The sequence below is a fragment of the Onychomys torridus genome, chromosome 6 (genome assembly GCF_903995425.1).
Source record: "Onychomys torridus chromosome 6, mOncTor1.1, whole genome shotgun sequence".
Lineage (NCBI taxonomy): Eukaryota > Metazoa > Chordata > Mammalia > Rodentia > Cricetidae > Onychomys > Onychomys torridus.
In genome coordinates, this window is record NC_050448.1 from 117,904,212 (window position 1) to 117,929,836 (window position 25,625).

At 41.4% G+C, this 25,625-nt stretch overlaps 1 pseudogene; it reads right to left on the minus strand.

Moving 5' to 3' along the window:
- Positions 1–9,289: 9,289 nt before the first annotated feature.
- LOC118586271 lies at positions 9,290–21,277 on the minus strand (annotated as a pseudogene).
- Between the last annotated feature and the right edge of the window lie 4,348 nt (positions 21,278–25,625).

Genomic DNA, 25,625 nt, shown 5'->3' on the forward strand with positions numbered 1-25,625 from the left:
TTCAAGTCCAAATGGATCAAAGACTTCAACATAAATCCAATGACACTGAACCTGATAGAAGAGAAACTGGAAAGTAGCTTTGAACACTTTGGCATAGGAGACCACTTCCTAAATATAATACCACAGACACGGTGAGCAACAATTAATTAATGGGACCTCTTGAAACTGAGAAGCTTCTGTAAGGCAAAGGTCGTGGTAAATAAGACAAAATAGCAGCCTACAGAATGTGAAAAGATCTTCACCAACCCCACATCTGACAGATGGCTGATCTTAAAAATGTATAAATCAAGAAACTAGATGTCAGAATATAAAACAATCCTATTAAGAAAAAAGGGGGTACAGAGCTAAACAGAGAATTCTCAACAGAAGAATCTCAAAAGGCTGAAAGACATTTAAGGAATTGCTCTACATCCTTATTCATCAGGAAAATGCAAATAAAAAAGACTATCTTACACTTGTCAGAATGGCTAAGGTCAAAATCACTGATGACTTATGTTGGAGAGGATGCAGAGCAAGGGGAACACTCCTCCACTGTTGGTGGGAGTGTAAACTTGTACAACCACTTTGGAAATCAGTATGGTGATTTCTCAAAAAATTGAGAATCAATCTACCTCAAGATCTAATGATACCACTCTTGGGCACATACCCAAGGAATACCCAATCATGCCACAAGAACACTTGCTCAACTATGTTCTTAACATTGAAGTATATGCTTCTTCTGGATATCTTTCTTTGCTTCTGTCTCTGTCTCTCTCTCTCTTTTTTTTTTTGAGTCATAGTCTCCCATACCCCAGACTGGCTTCAAACTTTGAACTTTTATCTTCCTATTTACACCTCCCATGTCCTGAGATGATAGATGTCTATAAGATACTTGTTTATGAATATGGTACTGAAGATGGAACCCAAGAATTTTTGCATACTGGACAAACACCTCAACAAATGAGTTCCATCTCAACTCTATGAGGATTAAGGTTTAAGAACACAACATGTATCACATAATGGGCATTTTTGGCTTGCTATCATTAGTGCTTTGTCTACATTTTCTTTTGAGAATTCATACTCTTTGAAAATGACCATTCTGGATGAGATGATATAAAAATAACACATATATAATTTTATTCACTATAAAATAAAAAGGAAAAAATAAAAAATAAGAATAAAAAGGAATATGCCTGGCTTTATAGGCTGTATTATTGAACACCCTTCAGAAGGACAGACATGATAGCATAGAAGCATGCACAGACATAGATAATGAGAAGGGATTTTCTTGGAGACCTTGGCTCAGGTTATAATGAAGGCTGCAGTGTCTGTGATAGGCAAACTCAGAGCTCATAATCCTGGGACTGCTTTTGTCACACCAGGACATATCAGTGCAGTTTCTTCTTGCTCCCCTTCAGGATCTATAATCTGTACTCTGCTCATCAAAGACTGACTCTTGCAATCTTTTATCCCCTGCTTCTGCAGGCTTCTCTGACTCTGCCTAATGTGTGGCTGTGGGTCTGCATCTGTTTCTGTCAGTTGTTGGGTGAAACCTATGGGAGTCAGAAAGGTCAAGGTCACCACAGGAAACCTCACAGGATCACCTAACCTGGGCTTATCAGACCTCACAGAGACTGAGCTGACAACCAGGGAGCCTGCATGGGACTGACCTAGGAACTCTGCATGTATGTTACAATTGCGCAGCTTGGTCCTCTTGTGGGAAACCCAACAGTGGGAACAGGGCTGTCTCTGACTCTTTTACTGGCTTATGGAACCTACTTCTCATACTGGGTTGCCTTGCCCAGCCTTAATACATGGGGAAGTGCTTAGTTACACTGCAACTTAAGATGCCTCCTTCTATTGATTGATAGCCATGGGAGGCCTGCCCTTTTCTAAACAGAACCTCAGGAGGAATGGATTGGAGGTGGGAACAAATGGGGATGGGGGAGGGACTAGAGAGGAGGGAAAAGAAACTGCAGCCAGGATGTTAAATAAATAGATAGATAGATAGATAGATAGATAGATAGATAGATAGATAGATAGACAGATAAATAAATAAATAAATAAATAAATAAATAAATAAATAAATAAACAAACAAACTTAAAAAATGACTATCATCCTGGTCTGGTGTTTTATAAAAAGGGACCTCAGAACAGGTCTTAACATTATACTTTTGAGAATAGTTCATAAGTCCTGGGTAGCGGTTTGCCATTCATCCTTTCTGTGAATAATTCCTTATAGGATTTCACTATGATCATTTGTCCACTCAATAGTTAATGTTTGGCAGATATAGTGATATTATTTCTCTCTTTTTTCCCTCCCTTTAAAGTCTTAATTTTTCCTTTTGTTCGTTCTGTGACCTGAGTGTGTTGCCAAAGATGGCCTTGCATCCTTTCTTCCTACTTCATCCTCACAAACAATTATGACTCCTCTTGTGGGTCACTGCACCTAGCTTTTGTTTAGCTTTTAGCTATCATGAAAAGGTCTGTTGACTATATGTGGTATCACAAACCTTTAATCAAGCACATGGGAGGCAGAGATAAGAGGATCTCTGTGAATTTGAGGGCAGACTATTCTACATAACAATTCTTAGTCACCTAGGGTTACCATGATGACCAAGGTAAAAAGGGTTGTTACAAATTCTTGCATAAACCTTTATTTCACTATTTACAGGGTTTTTTCCAAGTATGTCATGAGCATTGGCTACTGCAATGATGTGGGTAACAACATCAGTAAACACTACCATAAGTTCTATATTTGAACTCATTCATAATCTTCCCAGATAATCACACCAAACCTCATTGTCTGCTTTTCGCACTTGCTGGGCCTGCAGTGGTAGTCCACTGTGGTCTTAGTGGCTCATGGAATTACAGTTTTCATCTTATTTCCTAGATATCTTCCTTGGGGCAGAAGTGAAACTAGAACACATGGAGAGAGTGGCTGTAGCCTGATGCTGATGAAGACCCTGTGGGACATGGTGCTTCTGTCCCGGAAATAGCCTCTCTTTACTCTCCTGATGGAGACAGTGGAGGCTGCAGGTGATAGGGCACACTATGTGCTGTGAGGCACACTCTTGGCTGAGCCTATGGGAAAGCTGTGGGAGCTTGCTCTCTTACCTTGACCAAGGTTCACCTAACCAGGACAGTTGGGCTCTTCTGCTTCCTACACTGGTCAAAGCAGCTGCAGCCTCTACCTCTGCTGAATCACCACAGCTCCCTGCAACCCAAGAAGGCTCTACATCTACATTTCTATTGCATTCTGGTCCACTCCCTTCATAACAGCTCAAATAGTGCTCTGCTTCTGGTGTCCCAGGGCTTAATTAGCCTGCAGCTTGAAGCTCTGACACTTTGGTTCCACAAACAGGTTAGGCTTCAGGAAACCACAGCAAGGAAACTCACTATTCTAACTACCAATTTTCTGTGTTAATTACATTTCTTTTTTTTTTTTAACAAGTTGTGTATTTTTAATTATTTCTTTTTTTTCTCCTTTTTTATTTATTATATTTGTGTTTTAATTTTACACATCAGCCATGGATTCCCCTTCAACCCCCGTCCTCACCTTTCCCCCAGCCCCTGCCCTCCATTCCCATCTGCTCCAGGGCCAAGACTCCCATGGGATTCAATTCAACCTGGTTGATTCAGTACAGGCAGGTCCAGTCCCCTCCTTCCAGTCTGAGCAAAGTGTCCCTATGTAAGCCCAAGGTTGCAAACAGCCAGCTCATGCACTATGGATCGGTCAGGGTCCCACTGCCTGGGTGCCTCCCAAACAGTTCAAGCTATTCAATTGTCTCATTTATCCAGAGGGCCTGCTCAAGCTGGGGGCTTCACAGCTTTTGGTTCATAATTCATGAGTTTCCATTAGTTTGGCTCTTTGTCCCTGTGCTTTTCCAATCTTGGTCTCAACAATTCACACTCTTACAGTCTACCTGGGGCCTGGCCGAGGATCTCTGCAACCACTTCCATCAGTTATTGGATGAGAGTTCCAGAATGACTGTTAAGGTGTTTGGCCATCTGATGACCACACTAGGTCATATCAGCCTTTCTCTCAACCATTGCCAGTAGTCTACAGAGGATGTATCATTGTGGATTTCTGGGGACCTCTCTAGCACTTTGCTTCTTCCTGTTTTCATGTGGTCATCATTTATCATGGTCTGTTATTCCTTGTTCTCCCTTTCTGTTCTTGATCCAGCTGGGATCTCCTGCTCCCCTAAGCTCTCTTTCCCTCAAACCTTGCCCTTCATTACTCCCACTGTCGTCCAGGTTGTTCATGTAGATCTCATCCATTTCTCTGTCATAGGCTGATCCCTGTGTCTTTCCTAGGGTCCCGTTTTCTAGGTAGACTACCTGGAGTTGTGTAGCAGTCTAGTCATATTTGTTTTACATCTAGTATCCTACCATGAGTGAGAACATACCATGTTTGTCTTTCTGAGTCTGGGTTACCTCACTCAGGATGATTTTTTCTAGATCCATCCATTTGACCTCATGATGTCATTGTCTTTCTCTGCTGAGTAGTACTCCATTGTGTATATGTACCATATTTTCTTTATCCATTCTTCAGTTGAAAGGCATCTAGGTCGTTTCCAGGTTCTGTCTATTACAAACAATGCTGATATGAACATAGCTGAGCAAATGCCCTTGTGGTATGATTGAGCCCAAGAGTGCTATAGCTGGGTCTTGGGGGAGATGGATTCCCAATTTTCTAAGAAAGCACCATATTGATTTCCAAAGTGGCTATACAAGATTGCATTCCCACCAGCAGTGGAGGAGAGTTTCCTTTGCTCCACATCCTCTCCAGCATAAGCTGTCTTCTGTGTTTTTGATCTTAGCCACTCTGACAGGTGTAAGGTGGTATCTCAGAGTCATTTTGATTTGCATTTCCTGGATAATTAGGGATGTTGAGCAATTCCTTAAATATCTTTCAGCCATTTGAACTTCCTCTGTTGAGAATTCTCTGTTTAGTTCTAAAGCCCATTTCTTAATTGGACTGTTGGGCATTTTGATGTCTAATTTATTGACTTCTTTGTATGTTCTGGATATCAGCCCTCTGTCAGATGTGGGGTTGATGAAGACCTTTTCTTATTCTTTAGGCTGATGCTTTCTGTTGTTGAGCATGTCCTTTGCTCTACAAAAGCTTCTCAGTTTTAACTGGTCCCATTGATTGATTGTTTCTCTCAGTATCTGTGCTACTGGTGTTATATTTAGAAAGTGATCTCCAGTGCCAATGCGTTCAAGTGTACTTCCTACTTTCTCTTCTATTAGGTTCAGAGCAACTGGATTTATGTTGAGGTCTTTGATCCACTTGGACTTAAGTTTTGTGCACGTTGACAGATATGGATCTATTTGCAGCCTTCTACACGTTAACATCCAGTTATGCCAGCACCATTTGTTGAAGATGCTTTCTTTTTTCCATTGTATATTTTTGGCTTCTTTGTCAAAAATTGTATGTTCATAGGTGTGTGGGTTGATGTCAGGGTCTTCAGTTCGATTCCATTGGTCCACATGTTGGTTTTTATGCCAGTACCAAGCTATTTTTATTATGGTAGCTCTATAGTAGAGCTTGAGGTCGGGGATTGTGATGCCTCCAGAGGTTGTTTTATTGTACAGGATTATTTTGGCTATCCTTGGTTTTTTGTTTTTCCATATGAAATTGAGTATTATTCTTTCCAGGTCTGTGAAGAATTGTGTTGGTAATTTGATGGGGATTGCATTGAATCTGTAGATTGCTTTTGGTAAGATTGCCATTTTTACTATGTTAATCCTGCCTATCCATGAGCATGGGAGATATTTCCATTTTCTGACATCTTCTTCAATTTCTTTTTTCAGGGACTTTAAGTTCTTGTCATATAGGTTCTTCACAGGCTTTCTTAGAGTAATCCTAAGGTATTTTATATCATTTGTGGCTCTTGTAAATGGTGATGTATCTGTGAATTCCTTCTCAGCCTGTTTGTCTACTGTATATAAGAGGGCTACTGATTTTTTTTTTGAGTTGATCTTGTATCCTGCAATGTTGCTGAAGGTTTTTGTTAGTTGTATCAGTTCCTTGGTTGAATTTTTGGGGTCACTCATGTATACTAACATATCATCTGCAAATAGGGAGAGCTTGACTTCTTCCTTTCCAATTTGTATCCCCTTAATCTCCTTATGTTGTCTTATTGCTCTGGCTAGAACTTCAAGTACTATATTGAATAAGTATGGGGATAGGGGACAGCCTTGCCTTGTTCCTGATTTTAGTGGTATTGCTTTGAGTTTCTCTCCATTTCTCTCCATGGGACCTAGGTATGGGCCTCCCTGGGTGTGACCCCAGGCACACTTAATTACATTTCTTATTGTGATGACAACATATCTGACTAGAAGTAACTTACAGAAAGATTTACTTGGGGTCATACAGTTTTTAGCTATCATGAAAAGTTCTGTTGACTATATGTGGTATCACAAACCTTTAATCCAAGCACATGGGAGGCAGAGACAAGAGGATCTCTGTGAATTTGAGGGCAGACTATTCTACATAATAATTCTTAGTCACCTAGGGTTACCAAGATGACCAAGGTAAAAAGGGTTGTTACAAATTCTTGCATAAACCTTTATTTCACTATTTACAGTGTTTTTTTCCAAGTATGTCATGAGCATTGGCTACTGCAATGATGTGGGTAACAATATCAGTAAACTCTACCATAAGTTCTATATTTGAACTCATTCAAAATCTTACCAGATAATCACACCAAACCTCATTGTCTGCTTTTCTTATTTGCTGGGCCTGCAGTGGTCTTAGGACACACAGGCTATCACAGGAGGGAAGGCTGGTAGCAGGAGGTGTTGAGACAGCTTGTAGCAGATGCCGGCTCACATTTCATTTGTCAAGGAAGGAGAAGATGTGAAAGGGGCAGGCTGAGTACCAGTCTGCAGCCTCCTCCACTCCCAGATCTATGTTTGTGGCTAGGAACATCTCCCAATGTTCCACAAACTCTCAAAAACACATGAGCATGTGGGGGGACATTTTAAGTGCATCTCTGCCACATAACTGAAAATCTACTCACAGTAGTGTTACATGATTTCTATGAAGATTCTCTCAAGTATTTTTTGATAATTAATTCTATTAATAAACATGGTATATGTACCCTCAGTGTTGTAATATCAAAGGACTTCCTGTGGATCTATGGTAATGGCACAGTGTCACCCTATAATTATACTTACTTGTCCTAAAACTATATGATAATAGATTTTGCCATCTTTATTATTTTTGGTTGTATTTAGTTCTGATGTGAGATGGTCTGAAGCATATCAGTAAGATTCTATACTGAACGGAGAAAGCAGGGGAGGAAGCCAGTGTGCTTAGACTTTTCACATAACAGAACAATTGGAATTCTTCATTTTTGACTTGATATTCCTCATTTCGTCCTGTTGCTTGTTCTGTTTCCTGATTGTTTTTTAAATATCTTCTTGCTCCTGAAAAGAGAAACTGGAAACTGAAACCTGCACAGAGTGACACCCCAGAAAGAACTTCTGCCATGCAGAAGCAAGTGGCAGCAATGAGGATACAGGGGACTGTAGCTCATACACACTGCTGTTGGGATATAAACTAGGCTTACACTACTCTTTTCCTATCATTAGCAGCTGTTCTTGAAATCTTGTTGGTTTTCATAAAGATTACCTTGCAAATTTTGACCAACTGTAACTACAATGGAGTACATATAGACTACATCCCAACTGCCAAGAGTGCAAGGGAAGTGGGGGAGTTCTCTTAAAGGATTAAGAACTTAGGGTTGTGGCTGTCTGTCTAAAGTAAGTACTTGCTCTGCTAACATGAGGACCTGAGTTCAGACCCCAGCACCCACATGACAGACCAGACATGGGGTGCACACCTGTAAGCCTGGCACTGAGGTCGGGGCAGGGGTAGACAGGAGGATCCCTGGGGTTAGTATGGGCCAGCCTAGCCAACAGATGGGCTCTGGATTCTCTGAGAGACCTAGTCTCAAAAATAAATGGAGAGCAATTTACAATGGAGTCATGCTGATTGCTGGGAGTGGATGTGACCAGAGGTAATCATGTTAAGCAAATTAATTCATTCTCAGAAAGACAAATACATGTTTTCTTTGATATACACCTCCTAACTGCTTATAGAGACATAAAATTATTACATATATATGACATGAAAGTCAAAGAGAGTCAAAGGGAACTAATGTCTAGGGAAACAAAGGGGCCAATAGAAGTGGGTATTAAGAGAAGACAACGGGGTTGGGGTCTGTTAAACATAGATGATATGCAAATATAAAAAACCCTCCTATGATACAACATTATGTATAATGAATATGTGCAATGAAAACTATAAAAACAATATGCGATCAGCAAAGAACATTTTTGAACTAAGTGTTTTGACAACTGTATGTGGTTAATTACGAATTACCACATAGAGTTAAATCAACTAACTTCTCAAAGAAAGCATAAAAACACTAAAACTCACTATATTTGTTAATTCCATGGTTGCTACAAAGAAATACCCAGCAAAGGAACTTAAGGAAAGAAGGGTTTATCCATTATATCTTCTTTTATTCAGTCAGAAACTCCAGCTCATGGAATTGTGTGTCCAAAATAAGGGTAGGCCCTCCTACCTCCAGTAACCCAATATAGAAACTTCTTCACAGATATTTCTCTAGAGGTATGTCTCCTGGGTGAATGGAGATCTTGTCAAGTTGGTTTTCAGTATTATTAACTGTCAAAGTCCTTTTTGATAAAAGAGGTCACTTGAATTACAACCTCTCTAGAAATTAGACTAAGAGTATAAAAAAATCTAAAAACCACTTCTCCACATCCAGAATGTTTTCTTACTGCACATGTAAAGAAGAAATAATAAAAATGCTAGTTTCTTTCAGAAAATTCAAGAGAAAGCATTTTCTAAAACATTCTGAGGGAACAGTATTGTATTAATATGAAAATTGGTCAAAAACAGTATAAATCAGAGAAATCCACAGATGAACATCCTTCATGAACTAAGATGCAAAACTCCATGACAAAGTATAAGCCAACAAAATCCAGGAATGTAACAAAATAATTTGCTTCCATCAGGAGGGATTTATTAGCAGAAAAATAGCTGTAGCAAAAACATACAATTTTCTACACTGAAGCTTAAGAAGTGGGGAAAATGCCATCATTGCACCTATGAACAATAAAATAATTCTCAGAGCAGTGCAATTCTTGCTCTGTCTGTCACTGTGTAATATCCATCTGGCATTTACAGTGCTACAAGTCACTGCTACAGGATTCCTGCCCACTTGTGTCCTGAAGCAGCGTTTGTAACATAACTCAACTCAGTTTCTCAGGGCTGGATAGTGATGAAATGTTTGGATTTCAGTGGAGGAGGAACAAGAATATCAACTTCCATCAACCTCCTGCAACCCTCTTGTGATGTGTAGTAATCCAGCAGGAGACACTGAGGAGAAGCATCAGAAATGGAGTCAGCAGGATGAAGCACAACTACATGACATCATATTTAAAGTTTTGTGTAGCGTTCACTATGTGGCAGGAACCATTTTAGGCTCCAATGGTGCTATAGTGAACAAAAACAGAAAAAAAATTGACAAGACCCAGTCAGATGGAACCTCTGTTCTAGGGGAAAATGCATCATCAAATGACATCACATGTAGTGAAGAAAGTGACAGCCACCAGATGATACACATCACTACCTGGATTTACATACCTGGTTGGACTTTGAATCAGCTAATGCTGTGGAGTAGGAGACACATCACAAAAACAATGTTTGGATGGATTCAGTAAGTTTTCACACTTCCTATCTCTTGCTTCCTATTTTGCATCTTTTATTTTCCCCCTCTGCTTGTCTGGTCAAGGAATATGGCTAAGACATACTAAGGAGATGTGACAACATCTTGTGTTAGTGAATAAACAGCTCCTTCCTAAATCAGAAAGAGCCACCCCTCTCTTTCTAGGGCATTTGGTTTTCTGTGAATCTTCGTTTATTATCTTTCTTCATGCTTGGACTTATCGATTCTTTTAAAAATAATTAACCAATTCTATGTGTAAAGTGTTTTTCCTGCATGTATGTATGTATACCATGCCCATGTCAGGTGTCCATGGGTGTTAGAAGAAGACATCAGATTCCCTGGAACTGGAATTAGGGAGTGTTGTAAACCATCACATAGATGCTGGGAATCAATCCTAGGTCTCCTGGAAGAGAAACCAGTGCTGTTAACTACTGAGGCATCTATCTAGTCCCTACTTCCCAGTTGTTGTTGGTATTTACCTGAGAGTTCATCATAAATAATCTGTCTACCTTAGGTGATTGTGGTGGTCCATGTGATCTTACCTAACTTCTCAGAGAGACTGTTTCTGATCTAGGCTGGGAAGATCTCTGTAATGAAATGTGGGAGAGTCTCTGTCTCTTCTTTTAGGCTCTCCTCTCTTCTGTGCCTTCCTCTATAGTGGGTGAAGCCCTAGGGAATGTATATGAATGGCAGGCAAGTGTTTAACCTTGGGAATTTTGGGTCACATTTTTTTCCTTTCTACTGATATGAATGGCTGATACACATTCCTAGATGTATTTTAGTGCCCACTGGCACCTTGCCAATGTGAGGCACACACCTTTGTTACTGCTGTATCACCACCCTAGGAAGTACTAACTATAGAAAGAGGGTCTGAATCACCTTCACAGAGACTGAGTGCTCAGTAAGAGTTATGTGATCGTATTGTAGGGACCTTGAAGTAGGCTCAGGATACCACAAATCCAAGTTCTTGGTACTAAGAGTTATTTGCTCCTAAGCGACAAAGGGCAGGGAATAAGAGACAAAGTCAGGAGATAGAGATAGAGAGAAGGGGAAGGAAGTAGGGAGAGGGGAAAAAGATCAATGGAGAGGGACATGGATATTTATTGGGTAAGGATGATGAAAAGGACTGCTTCTGGATTAAGAGGAGTCAGACATGGCCCATGGGCAAATGGAATTTATAAAGGTAAGAGGGAAACCTCATGTTATGATGAGGTATTCAATTTTGATTGGGTATATAAATTAGGTGAGCCAAAGTGGGCTTTAGATTGTTGGACCTATATATTTTGATAGCTGAACTTCAGAAGTCAGTATTAGGAGGAAAAGGTGGCCAAATAAGGACATAGACCTTGGGGGCTAGCTTTAGGGATGTAATCTTAAGGTTTTTAGCTAAGCAAAGGAAATGGGGGAGAAGGTTTCTGATGCAAGGCCCAATTTTATTCAACTGAATTGACTCTTGTTCCAAATTTACTCCCTGTCCAATTCTGCTTTGAGTGGCAGGATGGCAACTCTTTCTGCCTTTATCTTACCACCCATTTGCATGTGTTTTCCCTTTCCTGGAGATCCTTTATCTCATCTTGAAGGATTTTGTTCTCATGCTGAAATATCTCATTTAGTAGTCGTTCCTGTTCCTAAAAAGTGACAAGTGGAGACAATGAATCATTGCACTGAGTTGATCCCTATGTTCTACACAGTTTCCATAACAATTATTTTTCTTTATTTAATTTCTTAAAAATTTCACTAACCCTAATTTTATTATAATTTTAACCTGTTTTTATTCATGAGTCAATTTTAGTATTTAAAGGTTTGCTTTAATATTTCACTTTTGGATTTTTATCCCCCTCCCCCAAACTATGCTTTTTCTTGGGCAGTTGTGATCATTTCTTTTGCAGTTTCCTTTAGCTAAAGAGCAATTCAATTTATGAACCTAAGCTACCAGAATTGACATTTTTCTTCATTAGTTGTCTATGACCTCTGTACATAATCTTAATCATATGTTTGACTCCAAATTTTAGCTTTATAGACATTAATACATACACCTACTCACTCCTTATGTCAACATGCACCACAGGAATGAATTCTGAAAATCTGATGAAGGCTCTGAATCTTAGTCTAAGATATTTAGTCTAGGGTTGGGGATGAGGGTGAGGATGAGTCAGTAACACGCCTGCTGCATAAGCGTGAGGACCTGAGCTGGAATCCCAAGCACCCATGGGAGATTTAGGTGCAGCACTGTCTGTAATACCAGGCTGGGGAGGCAGATCTAGACAGATGCCTGAAAGGCACTGGCCAGCCAGGCTAGCCCCATCAGTGAAGTTGAGGTTCAGTGAGAGACCCTTTCTGAAAAAATATGGTGTGGAGTGATGGAGGAAGATTGGAAGTGGATTTCTGTCTTTCACATCTATGTGCACACATGAACAAGCACAAATACACATAGGCACTCATACAGAGAAGGAGAGGATGAAAGAGTGGTGGGGGAGAAGAAATTTCGTGTGAGCATCCAGAAATTGGGAGCAGGGGTGTCAGGTGATAGGTAAGAAAATCAGCATCCCAGACTGAAGATAATGAATTTCTACATCAAACTCTTAATGTACACAAATTGAAAGGAAAGTATAGGGGAAAAGAGGGACAGCCAGACTATTACATAGTTGTGAGAGTTAATTTCTCTCCTCATAAACACTCTCATAGTAATAAACTCATGCCAGGTAAGACAGAAAAACTACCATTGTGGATTCCACTATGGGAAAAACAGCTTAATCTACTGCATGTGTCTTTTAAATAGTGATTACTTGTTTATTTGTATGTTTGTTTGTTTATTTGGGACAAGGGTTATTGTACTGGTTGGTTTTAAATTCCGTATAAAGCTGAGGACGACTTTGACTTTTGATCCTCCTCCATCCAAAGCACTAACATGGTATATGTTTTAAACTTTGTGAACCTGTGTCTTTTCTTCTATGGAATATGGACATAGTTCTAGTTTCAGAGAGTCTTGAGAAAGAAATAAAGATAAGATGCAAAGAGCATGGCTGTCCTAAATAAACAGGTGTATTACTAAGGGACTTAGTGTGACACCATTACACATTGAAAACTGAATCCCCAGACGTAGGCAGCAAACTATCAAACAGGTATTTAGGAGTAAGGAGCATAAGAGAGCAGGCTTAGTCAGCCTTTAGGCTTCATTACATTTCATGATGAACAGAAATGGAGAGAACAGGAGGCTGGATAGATGGCTCTGTAGTTGGAGTTTTCCTGCCTGGCCCAGTCAGGACTAATCTCTCTCACTCGCCAGTCCCACAGTCGCTCAGACCCAACCAAGAAAGCACACAAAAACTTACATTGTTTACAAACTGTATGGCTGTGGCAGGCTGCTTGTTATCTACTTCTTTTCTCTTAAATTAACCCATTTCTGTTAGTCTATACTTTGCCACATGGCTTGTGGCTTACCAGTGTCTTTACATGTTGCTTTCCATGGCAGCGGCTGGCGGTGTCTCTCCCCAGCCTTCTACTTCCCAGAATTCTCTTCTCTCTTGTCCCGCCTATACTTCCTGCCTGGCCACTGGCCAATCAGAACTTTATTTACACAGAGCGATATCCACAGCATGGCTCAGCAGGAAAGAATGTGTACAACCTGGAATCAAGTTGCAAGCATCCAAATCAGGAGGCTCACAAGCACTTATAACTCCAGATCCAGGGGATCTGACTCCCTCTTAAGGGCCTCCATACTTACTACAAGCACATATGCAAATACATATGCACACATGCAAACACACACATACACACACACACACACACACACACACACACATTTTAAAATATATTTTAATGAAGACAACACAGATGGTAATGCAGTTCAAATACCTGAACTTTATGCTCAGTGGCCATCTGTTGCTCCTCCCTCAGTTGGGCCTGTGCCTTCTCCATCTTCTCAGTCAAATTTTTCAGTTGCTCCTGGTAAAACATCTCTTTCTCTTTCATCAGCTGATCATCTTTCTTTTGCCTTTCCTCTAGTAACTTTGCTGCAGCCTGGGCAGCTTCAGCCTTCACACGTTCCTCTGGGAAGGAAAGCAAGGAGGAAGGTGTAAGTCATCACATGCTCCTCTCCTCTTCCTCACACGCTTCCTTGTCACTGCTGATGTCATAGTACTACCAGTACTACCGTGTCTGATACCAGCCAGTGGGACACAACTTTGTTCTTTTAGCTCTGGTTTAGGGCTTATAAGTAATTTAAATATTCCACAGCTTTGAAGGACATTAGTCCCTTAAAATGTGCCCCACCTTCAATCTTTTTTTCCTTTTTTGTCAGAGCCTGGTCACATCCTCCTTGGACTGCAAAAACTTCTGCAGAGCTTCTTCAACCTTCAAGTTCAGAGAAAATGAGGTTAACAGCAGGATTGGCTGACCGCTTTTGCGCCTGTCTCCCCACCCACCTTTCCTCTAGTGATGCTTCCTGGTACTGATTCCCAGTTACAGGAACAGGCACAGAGTCCCAGCTGGACCCCATTAAAGAATATCTTTTATATTTTTGGTTGTAAGCCTAACCTTTAATGGCTGAGCCATCTCTCCAGCTGGCTTTTAAGAACCTAGTGTCTATGGTGAGACACTCTGTGCAGCCTTGGTGCAGGGAGGAAGAGCTTGGACCTGCCACAACTGAATGTACCAGGCTCTGCTGACTCCCCATAAGAGACCTTGCCTTGGAGGAGATGGGAATGGGGAGTGGGTTGAGGGCAAAGGTTGGGGGTGGGAGGAGGGAGTACAGGGGAAATCTGTGGTTGATATGTAAAATGAATAGAAAATCTCTTAATAAAAAAGAAAAAAATGATTATCTTTTAATTGGGGCCCATTTTGGAAAACCAATACTGTCTTTTTAGGCTGAAGGCTCTAACTGGAGTTAATGGTGCTGTGGTTGTAGATCAGGCAAGTTTGCTGTAGCCCTAGTACAGAACAAAACGATCTGAGGGAATGAGAAAGGGAGGGAGGTGTGGGGCTGGTGAAGAGTGGTGGACAGAGAGACATGGGTGATACTTAGACCCAGTGGTCTTTTAAAGCTAGTTTGAGACCTAAACTGATAATTATAGGCTTTGTTTCAGGGGCTATAATTGTGTCCTTTGCAATACAGAGAATCTAGCTGAAACACAGGGTGACAGTCATTCTGATGGTTAATGTGATTGGTCAGTGTGGAATCAATTGTTACATGAGTACACTGTCTATAGAGAGTAAGCAGGACATGTCCAGTATGATAATGTTCATATGTGTGATGTTGAAGGAGCATATTCCTAGAATGCAAACAGTAGGACCGCCTCACAGTGATGCTTGAGGTCACTCTGTAGTCTGAAGGAGGTCACAATCTTCCAAGAACACACACACTTAACCGTTGTTACCTGCACTCCCTTCCCAGGTTCCTCACAGTACTTTTTCTTCAACTCCTGTTTCTTCTGGATAAAAAGATGGTATCCCCCTGGTTTAAAATAAAGCCCCTGCTTTACATCTTCTTCTAATGGACTAAAAACATCCTGAAGCAGAGGTGAGCGGCGATCTGAGGATGCCTGTAGAATCTTCTTAATGAATTTGTCTCACTTTGTTGCTAGCTTGATCTTTGATGTAAAAATGAAAAGAAAATATTTAAAAAGGACAGGAAGTCATAGTTTAGAATTCCTCAGATTTTTTTCTTAAAATAAAAACAACCAGAAAACCCCAAACAAAAGAAAACTTACAATCACTGATTATAACTACATCTATTCCTATGGTTTAGCTTTTTACTAAGGTCATACTTGCTCCTAGGCAGTAAAGTTCAACAAAGAGATTTGTAACTTTAGAGATAAACTGCTTTTTCAGAGAGGGCCAAAGATGGGACATGTAAAAAACATGACTCTAAATTAATTTGCCTCTGATAGGTTTGGCTTAAGTTTTCTTTGCTATTGGCTTGAATTTTGGATTAGTCTGCTTACACTGGGCATGCAACTTGATAAGACACACTAATTGCTTCACCGTACTTAATTTAATAAAGTGGACTATTACTAACTTATTCATTAAAAGAGAAATGTTTTAAAGCACTGAGTGTATGATTATACATTTTTGTCCTATTTGTTGTGATTATTAACAGGTAACTGTTACTATTTTAAGAAGAATTTATGGATACAAAGCCGAGGGAGACTAAGCTTTTGTTCTTTGTCTCTTTGGCCACTACCTACATACAGTGAAAAACAGGAAATAGAAACTTCCTGTGTAAGAATACTATAGATAGAAAAATGTAAGTTCTGAGTTTTTTCAAAATGCCCATTTAGCAGTTGTAGGTCTCTCACCTCGAAGGATCTTCAGTGAATTCTTAGGTATTCATCTGAGCAGATGGACTCCCCATTTAATTCCAGCTTGAGTGAGAAGTCCCTGAGAGCCCACACCAAGTCTGGGAAGAAGCTCACAAATTAATCTGAGTCCTACAACTCAACCTGGTCAAGTGAGGATCTTGTTCTGATTCTGTCTATCAGCTCTGTCACATAGCTGAACAGCTAATTAAGGAAAGGCTTGAAACAACCATAGCACCAACCAAAGTTCCAGAGTTACAATCCTGAATTAGTTCCTCTTTGTCCCAATATCTAGCCTCAGACCTTCATTTATCTTATTCCTAGCCTCAATGTAAACACTGTAGTAGCTACATGTACTTGAGGTATTTTTATGTTTTCTGTTACGTTAACCAAGAGCCAGAGTCATGGAGCTAGTTCATGAGGGTAGGTCACCCTGCTCACTGTGGTGTTCTGAACCTCAGAAAGGATCCTGCAGCTGGTCCAGGGCCTGCTGGTTGATGGCTCCCATGCTGTTGTACACGAAGGTGCTGCTCAGAAGTATAGCCAGGGCAAAGATCCAGCAGTCATTCTGGTTGTCACCCTGGGAGTCAGAACACACACGGATCAGGAGTATGTTTTGCTCTATGTCACTTTCTAGATCAGCAGTGGTAAAATATGTTCACTTCATTAGAGGGGATTTTAGCCTTAAAAATGTTCCTATGGTTCGTGGATTCATTTGTGATGATTCTCACTGGTGCTTCTTAGCCTGTTAGTGTTTCGGGACTGCAGACTACCACCCTGCTGTTCTGTGACCCAATCTTGTGACTAGTTCCCTCATCTCTGTTGGCTAAATGTGAATTCATGTCATGTAAGTAGATTGAAAAGGGTGCTATGATGAAATTCAAACAAGTCTTCAAAAAACTCTGGATCTAGTGACCAGACGTGATGGGTAGAAAAGTGCTTGCTGCTAAGCCTTAGTGCCTGAGTTTGATCCCCAGAATGGAAAAAAGAAGTGACTCACATGTTTACTCTGACCTCCATATGGGAGTTGTGTAGCACATACATCATGGTATATGTTAGACACACACACACACACACACACACACACACACACACACACACACAAATATATAAAAGGTTTTAAAACACCATAGAGAATAGTGTAGAATATTCAGAAATGAGGGGCTGAATTGCACACTGAGTCCTCAATCCTTACCTTCTCCACATCCCCCAGGCCCTCTGTGTCAAGCAGAACTAGGGTGTGGTCTGACTTCCGGGGATGAGGGACATGCCACATCCCGATCCCCTTGATGTGAGAGTGCACTGTGGAGCCCAGAGAGAAGCCTGAAAATCAGAGAGGATAGGAGGGATTAGATGTGCAGGAACAAGTGCTTCAAAAAGTGATAATAAAATTAGCATAATCAAACAGGGAAGATGGCTCTTTGGTTAAGTGTGCTTGCTCTTCTTGCATAGGACCAGAACTCTGTTCCCAGAATCTACATAACAACTTACAACTGTCTATAAATATAGTTTCTGGGAACCTTATGTTCCTAATACTTGTGAATTATTAGGCATGCAGGGTTATACACAGACAAAATACTTGTACAACTAAAATTAAAATAAATAAATCTCTTTTGAAAAATCAGCACAATCAAGTCAGGAGAATGAACTAAAACCAAATGTCATGTTGATCTCACAGTTAGAGACATAACAGAAATTCAGTTTTCAGAGATGCAGAATGCAATGGTCTTCCAGGCTTGCATCAAGGTTCCACAGAAAATGTGCATCAAGGTCAGTCTCTCATATGCAGCTCCTGAGCTTGCTGTGTGAGGCTGTGGTGTAAAGCTGCAGTATAACAGTGGAGACCCAGGAAGTTAGAGATGCCAGGCCTGGGATGTCCACTGAGGAAAGCTGGAGTCAATGAGTGGACCTAACCCTAGAGGGAGCCCTTGTGTCCTGTAAACAGAAGGAAGCAGGAGGCAGGGTCTGCAAGCTGCTGTGGTCTAAAGCAGGCCACCACATCCATGCCTTGTATGCTGCACATGGAGCTACAGGGTTAGGTTTGTCCTTCTGGGTTCAGTCTTGCTATGGTGTGTTCTGTCCTTCCTGTCCCCTCGAACACTGCAAATGGGGATGTTTATTCTGTGACATTGTATATTACAGGCACATAATTTAATTTTTTTTTCTTTGCAAAGGTTAACATCTAAAAGGTTGCTTGAGTCTCAAATGAGACTGGACTGTTACACACTGTTAAAACCCAAGATGACGGGGACTTTTGTAGTAAGACCAACTAGATTTTGGGACCAAAGGCAGAATGCTATGGTTTGAATGTAAAAATCCATCACAGGCTTATGTGTTTGAACAGTGGGTCCCCAGTTACTGTCACTGCATTGAGACATATGAAAACATTAGAATGTAGGACTTGGCTGACAAGGGCAGACCTTTGAAGATGAATAACACTGGCCTTGTTTGTGGCCTTCGGCTCTCTGCTTCCTGATCAGCCATGATGGAAACTGTGGTGATATTGTGTTCCCCAAAATATTGTGCACCCTAGTAAACTTATCTGGGGTCAGAGAACAGAACAGCCACTAAACATAGAGGCCAGAAAATGGTGGCACACATGCCTTTGATCCTATCACTTGGGAGGCAAAGATCCATCTGGATCTCTGTGAGTTTAAAGCCACACTGGAAACAGCCAAGCATGGTGACTCATGCTTTTAATACCAAGAAGTGAGCATTAATCCCAGGAAGTGATGGCAGAAAGCTGAAAGGTATATAAGGCTTGAGGACCAGGAACTAGGCAGGTTAAGCTTTCAGGCTTTCAAAAAGCAGTTCAGCTGAGATCCATTTGGATAAGAACTCAGAGGCTTCCAGTCTGAGACAACAGGATCAGCTGAGAAATTGGCAAGGTGAGGTAGCTGTGGCTTGTTCTGCTTCTCTGATCTTCCAGCATTCACCCAATACCTGGCTCCAGGTTTGTTTTTATTAATAAGACTCTTTAGGATTTGTGCTACAGGAAACAAACCACAAGCTCATTCCACTACACATATAGCTACAAAGTCCTGTCTCCCCTCCCATAGTGGACTGATATCCCCTGAACTGGGAACAAAGTAATTCCTCTTTCCTTACATTGCTGCTATCAGTCACTTGATCAGTGATGAGACTAATACAACCTAGAAAACCCAAAAGCCTGGACGCAGACAGGTGTCTCTATGGTCATCTTCATGTCAGCATCATTCAGAGTCTCAGCTGTCTTGTCTACAGGTGAATAGATAAGGCAATGTTAGTCATACATTACCACTGAACCTCGAAAAGGAAGAAAATTTGACATGTTCTCACAGTGAAAAACCTTGAACATATCATCTAAGAGAAAGAACCAATAACAAGGGAAAAAACCTATTTTGTCCACTTACATGATATTTTTATGACAGTCATATTCATAGATATAGCATGTAGAATAGTGATATGGGATAGACAATGAGCTACTTCTAGAGATGGATGGGGGAGATACACAGATGCATACATTTCTTTAATGCCACAGAACCCTATACTTAAAACAATTATAAACAAAAATATTTTATAATTTACAATACTAAAAAAGTCAACACATAAACTACAGATAGACTTTTTTAACCTTAAAGAACAATAGAAACTTCCTGTTGCTACAGGAACATTTTACCACTACCTTAAAGTTTGCTAACACATAAATTGAATTATCTGTATTACTGCCTTTCTCCATTCATGAATTGAGCCACTTGTGCTTTTCAAAGGGAAACTAGACGTGGTGGTGCATCCTGTTAGCAGCTCTCAGGAGTCCAGGGCAAGAGGATCATGAGTTCTGGGTCATTCTGGACTTCATACAGAACAAAAGGCCTGCTTGGGCTATATAGCATGACCTTGTCTCAAAAACAAAAGGAAACAGACAAAGCAACAACAACAACAACTAGGATCCCCATAGCCAACTGTGACCAGAAGATTAAATTCTTCATATTCTCATGTAGGAACCAGATAAGACGTTTGCACACAGGCAATCCAGCATAGCTGTATTGGTGGCACTAACCTGTGTTCTTCCCAGCCAATTTGTTCATAAGGTAAGATTTGCCTGTGCAGTAGAGGCCTGCAATACCCATGACTACCACTGGCTGACTGATGGAAGAAGACAGGATCCCCAGAGCTTCCTGGTTGGGCATCAGTTGTCCTTTCATGTTCTCAATGAGACACACAGGTCCTCGAATGTAGACCAGATGCTATTGTGCCAGCTTGTCCCCTTTCTATACAAGGAGAAGATAAGATTAACTAGAATCAATCCTTTTTACTCAGAAGGTAGAGTTATAAATATCTTTAAAAAAAAAGAAAGAAAGAAAGAAAGAAACAGTGCTGTGTGCAACACATGTTGTGGGTATGAGTATCTAGCAACAGAATTAATTATATGATCAATGTGAAACAAAATAACATTTTTTGTTGTTTGTTTGTCTTTTGAAAAATATGTGAAAATATGTGACAGTGACTCAACCAAGGACATGGTTGCCCAAGAGCAGTGACCTGAAAAACAGCTACAGAGTAAATGAGCCTAAATCCAGAGAGGCTGTGAGAATGCCAACGCACATCCCGAATACTGCAGAGAGCAGCTGAGATGTAAACACCATGAAATCAGAGAGCTGGCCAAGACAATTAGAGGTTGCTGATCAAGAAATCACTTCCTGCCATTCTCCTTTGGGTTTTCTGTTTAGTTCTCATTTGGCAGAGGGCGAAGGAGAACTGCAAAGAGGAACACTGGGAGTCAGAAGCTAAGAGCTGACCAGGCAGGAACGACAGCCTGAGAGCCTGGAGATGGGACAAGGTAAGCAGACACTGTCCTCAGTCTTCCAGGACAGATGTTCTTCTCAGAAAGACCTTCCCTGCAGTAGAGAGACATAATGCTACAAGGGACAAGTTAATTCTACAAGTTAAGAAGAGAGTGGGCATGAGGAATGACCTAATCTTCCTACTGAAGGAGGAAATTCACTTGGAAGCCAAGATCAGATGTGTGATGGTGACTGCCCTGTCCTTCAGCTTTCACCCTGGGATTCAGCTATGACCTGAGGTTCCCAAAAAACAGCCACAGTGAAGTGCAAGGCTGACTAATTGATTAGAATGTGTGTGATTGTGGAGAGATGGAATGTTGCAGAGTCTGTAGCCAAACTTTACTGGGCTGTCTTTAGCTGCCTTCACAGCTATTTCTTGCCTCATCAGAAGCCTGTAGCCACCCATTTTGTCACAACCTGCCTGCCCCATGTAGCCACCAATGTATTTCAAAAGTATGATCTATGACTTTTTTTTATTCGTTTTCTACAGAAACACCAAAACACTTGCTAAGTTAGAACATGGTGTGTAGGGTAAGCAGAGTTTCTGTTCCTTGACACCAAACAATCACATTAAGATCTAGAACAGATCTTATCTCCTCACTGAGGCTGTGGCTGTTCACCCAAAAAATCATTCAGTTCCCCCCCATGAAAATCAGCCACAGGCAGCCCTTTCAGTAGGAGTGGGAAGGGAACAGCTCTGCTCCATCCCTGACCAAGGTCATTTAACTGTGCCCATTAGCAGACAGTATGAGCACAGACAAAGGCAATCCCAGTGTGTTTCTCACCCTTGGTTAAGCTGCACATTTGCTGTTCTCTAACTCAAAGCAAGCCCAGTATGTCCCTTAGAGCCTGGCTGCTATGATAATACCACCCAGGGTTGATCTGCTGCTGTGTCCCAGCCATGTCCAGGTGCAGCCTTTTCTAGTCAGGGAAATTCTAAAGAAAGTGAATTAACCCTCAACAATGCCTTCTCATTCCTAGTCAGGTTTATATTCCCATGTTCCAGATCAGAACTCCCCAGACCTACAAGAGCAAATGTCCCTTCTTACCTGCTCTTGCTGCTCAGCACAGATAGATGGGCTCTGTCACTGGCTTTCATTTCCTCCTGCAACACAGTGAGGCTTTCTGGAGTTGGCTAGATGAGGAAATGTTGATAAGCACTGTATGTAACCTTTGAAGTAGGTTGCAGTACTGAGAAACTGAAACCATTTTGACCATGGACAAAAATCAACAAAAAGGTAAAAAGACTTCCCTGAGCTGTCTAAGGGGGAGGGTTTGTCAGGACTTCCCAACCAGATCCTTCAGTATTTACTTCAAAGGGATCTTCAACCCATTCATTATTTAAAAACATTTCCATGTGATCTAAAATATGTGGGATAATTTTCAGGATTGGGACCGGGTGGAATAACATAAATGAGGAGGAAGGATATATTCATTTTAAGGTCTTATTTCTGAAAATACTGTATCAGGCCCCAAGACCTTACTTAGCACAACTGACTCCATGAGACAGCACAACCAGTCAAAATGAAAACAGAGACCTAATCTATGAATGTCAGTAGTTCTGGAAAAGTCTCTCAATGCTTTCTGGCTTCTGCAATTCTACTTCTGGCTAACTGTTCTTGTTAACCAAAGTATGTCAACTCAAAATGTGGATATTGTGCTTAAAAGCTTACATTGAATAAAGCTCAGTGCTACATTGGATCCTGAACAACCAGAATAGTCACTGAACAGCTAATAGAGACTTTCTCTTGGATTAAAACCACATCCAAGCAGTATTCTCCGGTGAATATCACACAGCATTTCTGGAAATCTTACACAGATCCCCAGAGACTAGACCTTGGGACCCTGGCAGTCTCAAAGCCCCTTGGAATGGAGAGGAGACTAGGGGGTGCCTAACCTGAGATGTTGCAGGGACCCAGGATTCTGCTTGATCAGTCATTGCCTAAAGCTTCATAAGAGTCTACCACCTCCACCCCAAAAGGGAAGAAATTAGAAAGTTGCCTGACCTGTCACCTTTGTGTTAAGTCTTGTTACAGTGATGCCTCTGTTTGGACACATAGGAGAGGTCAGATGCAGCTGCTGATCCAGTGTCCAGGAACGATGTGAGATGTCACTGGATTCACCCTATCTCTTTCTGGTGTGTAAGTATGTGGTGCTCACCCCTGGTTGTCTTTACTCTGTGTTTTTATCAGTTCCATTTTCTGGTATTGATTGGTGACTTTCCCTGGTGTGAGGCTCTCCCTCCCAGGCTTAAGACCTTTGCCACTTCTGTTGGGGACCTAAACTCTTTTGGTTCTTCCAGGTCACCCAGAGACACACACAAACACAAAACACCCCCTCCTGCTCCACTTCAGAGATCTTGTGGATTGACTCCTACTCAGGGTCCCCAGTTGTGCTGGTCCCTGTGTGGGAACAGGGATGTGCTGAGCCTCTCACCCAGGGTCCCTTGCCATCTAAGTGGAATGCACACAGGGAGGGGAAAAGAGTTCCCCAAGTTCACTGCCTGTTCTAAGCAACCTCAGGGAAGAAAAAAAGGAAGTTTGACTCCTTCATCTTTTGTGATTTTTGTGACATTTCCAAACAGTAATTCATATAATTGGATAACTCAGAACTCATCATTCTCTGGAAAAAGAAAGAAGAGAATAACTGGCCCTCGCTGGTGGACAAGGAGATCCCTGCCTGACAAGGCAGCCTGGACATAACAGCTTCTCCCTTCTGTCCACACTGACCAAAGAGATTTTAAATAATTTTCACTAGGACTGTTTATAGGGATTCAACAGTGAGCTGCTAAGAAGATTTCTTTCCTTGGTCCCAGATATGAGAAAAAAAGTTATAAAAGTTAGAAAACTGTAAAGACATAAATATGTCCCCATTGATGGATGCAGCTCATAAGGAGTTTAATCACTGTTAGGAGTTTCACATAGAGACTCACAACTGTAACATCCATGCAGGGAGCCTAGGTCAGTGCCATGCAGGCTCCCTGGTTGTTGGGTCAGTCTCTTCTTCGAGCCCTGTGAGCCCAGGTAGGTTGGTCCTGTGAGTGTTCTTGTAGTGTAAGAACAGAGAACTGATTGGGACAGGTCCTTTTGCATAAGCTGAAAGCCACTGTCCCTTCTCTGAGGATGAGATGCAGAAACAATGCCCAATTCCCAGAAACCTAAAGGGGAAATGCAGTTCACATTGCCTGGCTAGCCATCCTGGTGCCCTGCCAGTCATCTGGAACACTCCTCTCCTGCCTGTGAAGAAACCTGGAACCTCTGATCCTCATGAGTCTGATGCCTCCAGAGAAACAGAAGTAGCTTCTATGCTAACTCATGGGGAATAATTAGAAAAAAAATCTCACCATGGTTGGAAAAACTACAAAAAGCAATGGAGACAAAGAAATGAATCAAATAATTGATGCCAGTCTCTGTTCTCTTCATCCCCCAGCTAACTACTCTGCTCTCAGCACTGGCTGGACCTCTCGTGCTCATTCTGAATGGTGTATGGCCAGGCTCTGCATCTTAAAGTATATGGCCAATTATGGATCAGTTCAGTAAACTTAAAGATTCTCAGGACCAACTACAGTTCTCAAAAGCAAGATGAGTCCATGATTTGACTCATTCACTAAGACCATTGGGGCCTTGAACGAGCCCCCAGACCTTAGCACAACTGACTCCATGATGGAAGCCCCATTCAGGCTGATAAACTCAGCACACAGACAGCACCACTCATCAATTATAAACAAAGAGCTAATCCATCAAAGTCCATAAGTTCTAGGAAAAGTCTCTAAATGTACTAACCTTGCTTTTTGGAATCTGTAGTTCTGATTCTGATTAACTGTTCTTGTTATCTGAAGTATGTCAACCCAGAATATGGATTTGGGAATTAATGTCTCACCATGAAAAAGGTTTGGTGCTACACTGGCATCCAGAACACCCATTGCAGTCACCAGCAGCAGACGGTTAATGAAGACTTCCTACTGGCTTAAACCCATGTCCAAGTAGTCTTCTCTGGTGGACACCCCACAACAACAGCAGACTAACAGTGGGAAGTGCATATTCTTCTAGAGAGGTGCAGTAAGAGAGGGGACAGTGTGACTGCCAACAGTGCCTGGTTCTTAGGCTCAGTGCAGTCAGGTGGTGGAGCCCTTTTTCTTACAGATGTGCCAGGCTCAATGCTTATGATGTCTCTTCATGGATCACATATCTTAAATTCCATGATAATCATGGCCCCATGGGTCCATAGGAATAAACGCAGAGGCAGACTTTATCAGGCATCAAATTATAACATCTAAGGAATCTTCATGGACGCACTCCTGACTCCTGAGCTGTGTCAAGAACTCCTCACCATGCTTCCTGGCTGTATACTGTGTGAATAGCTTTGAAAACTGTGAATGCCTCATTGACAGATTCATTTCTGATAGATTCTTACATTCCATGCCGAGGTCAGCCCTTCTTGACTACAACCGTGAATCTCCACAGAGGATGCTGCTTTGGATGTGGTAGGAGTGTACTTCAAAGTCATATATTATGAGTTTGGCCTCAGTGTGGTGACATTTAAAGGCGGGGAACTTACAAGTGTAGAGCTATGGAATGGGGATGTGTGTGATAAGGTTTGAAAGACAGATCAAACTTGCCTTGAGGCAGTGTTTTGTGGCTCTTGTGGGGCATCTCCCTCATGAGTGAGATTCCTAAAGAAAACTTGTTTTTTTTTCTCCCTATCTCACCATGTGACCCCTCTCTTGATCACTAATGGTCTTCTTGACATGATGG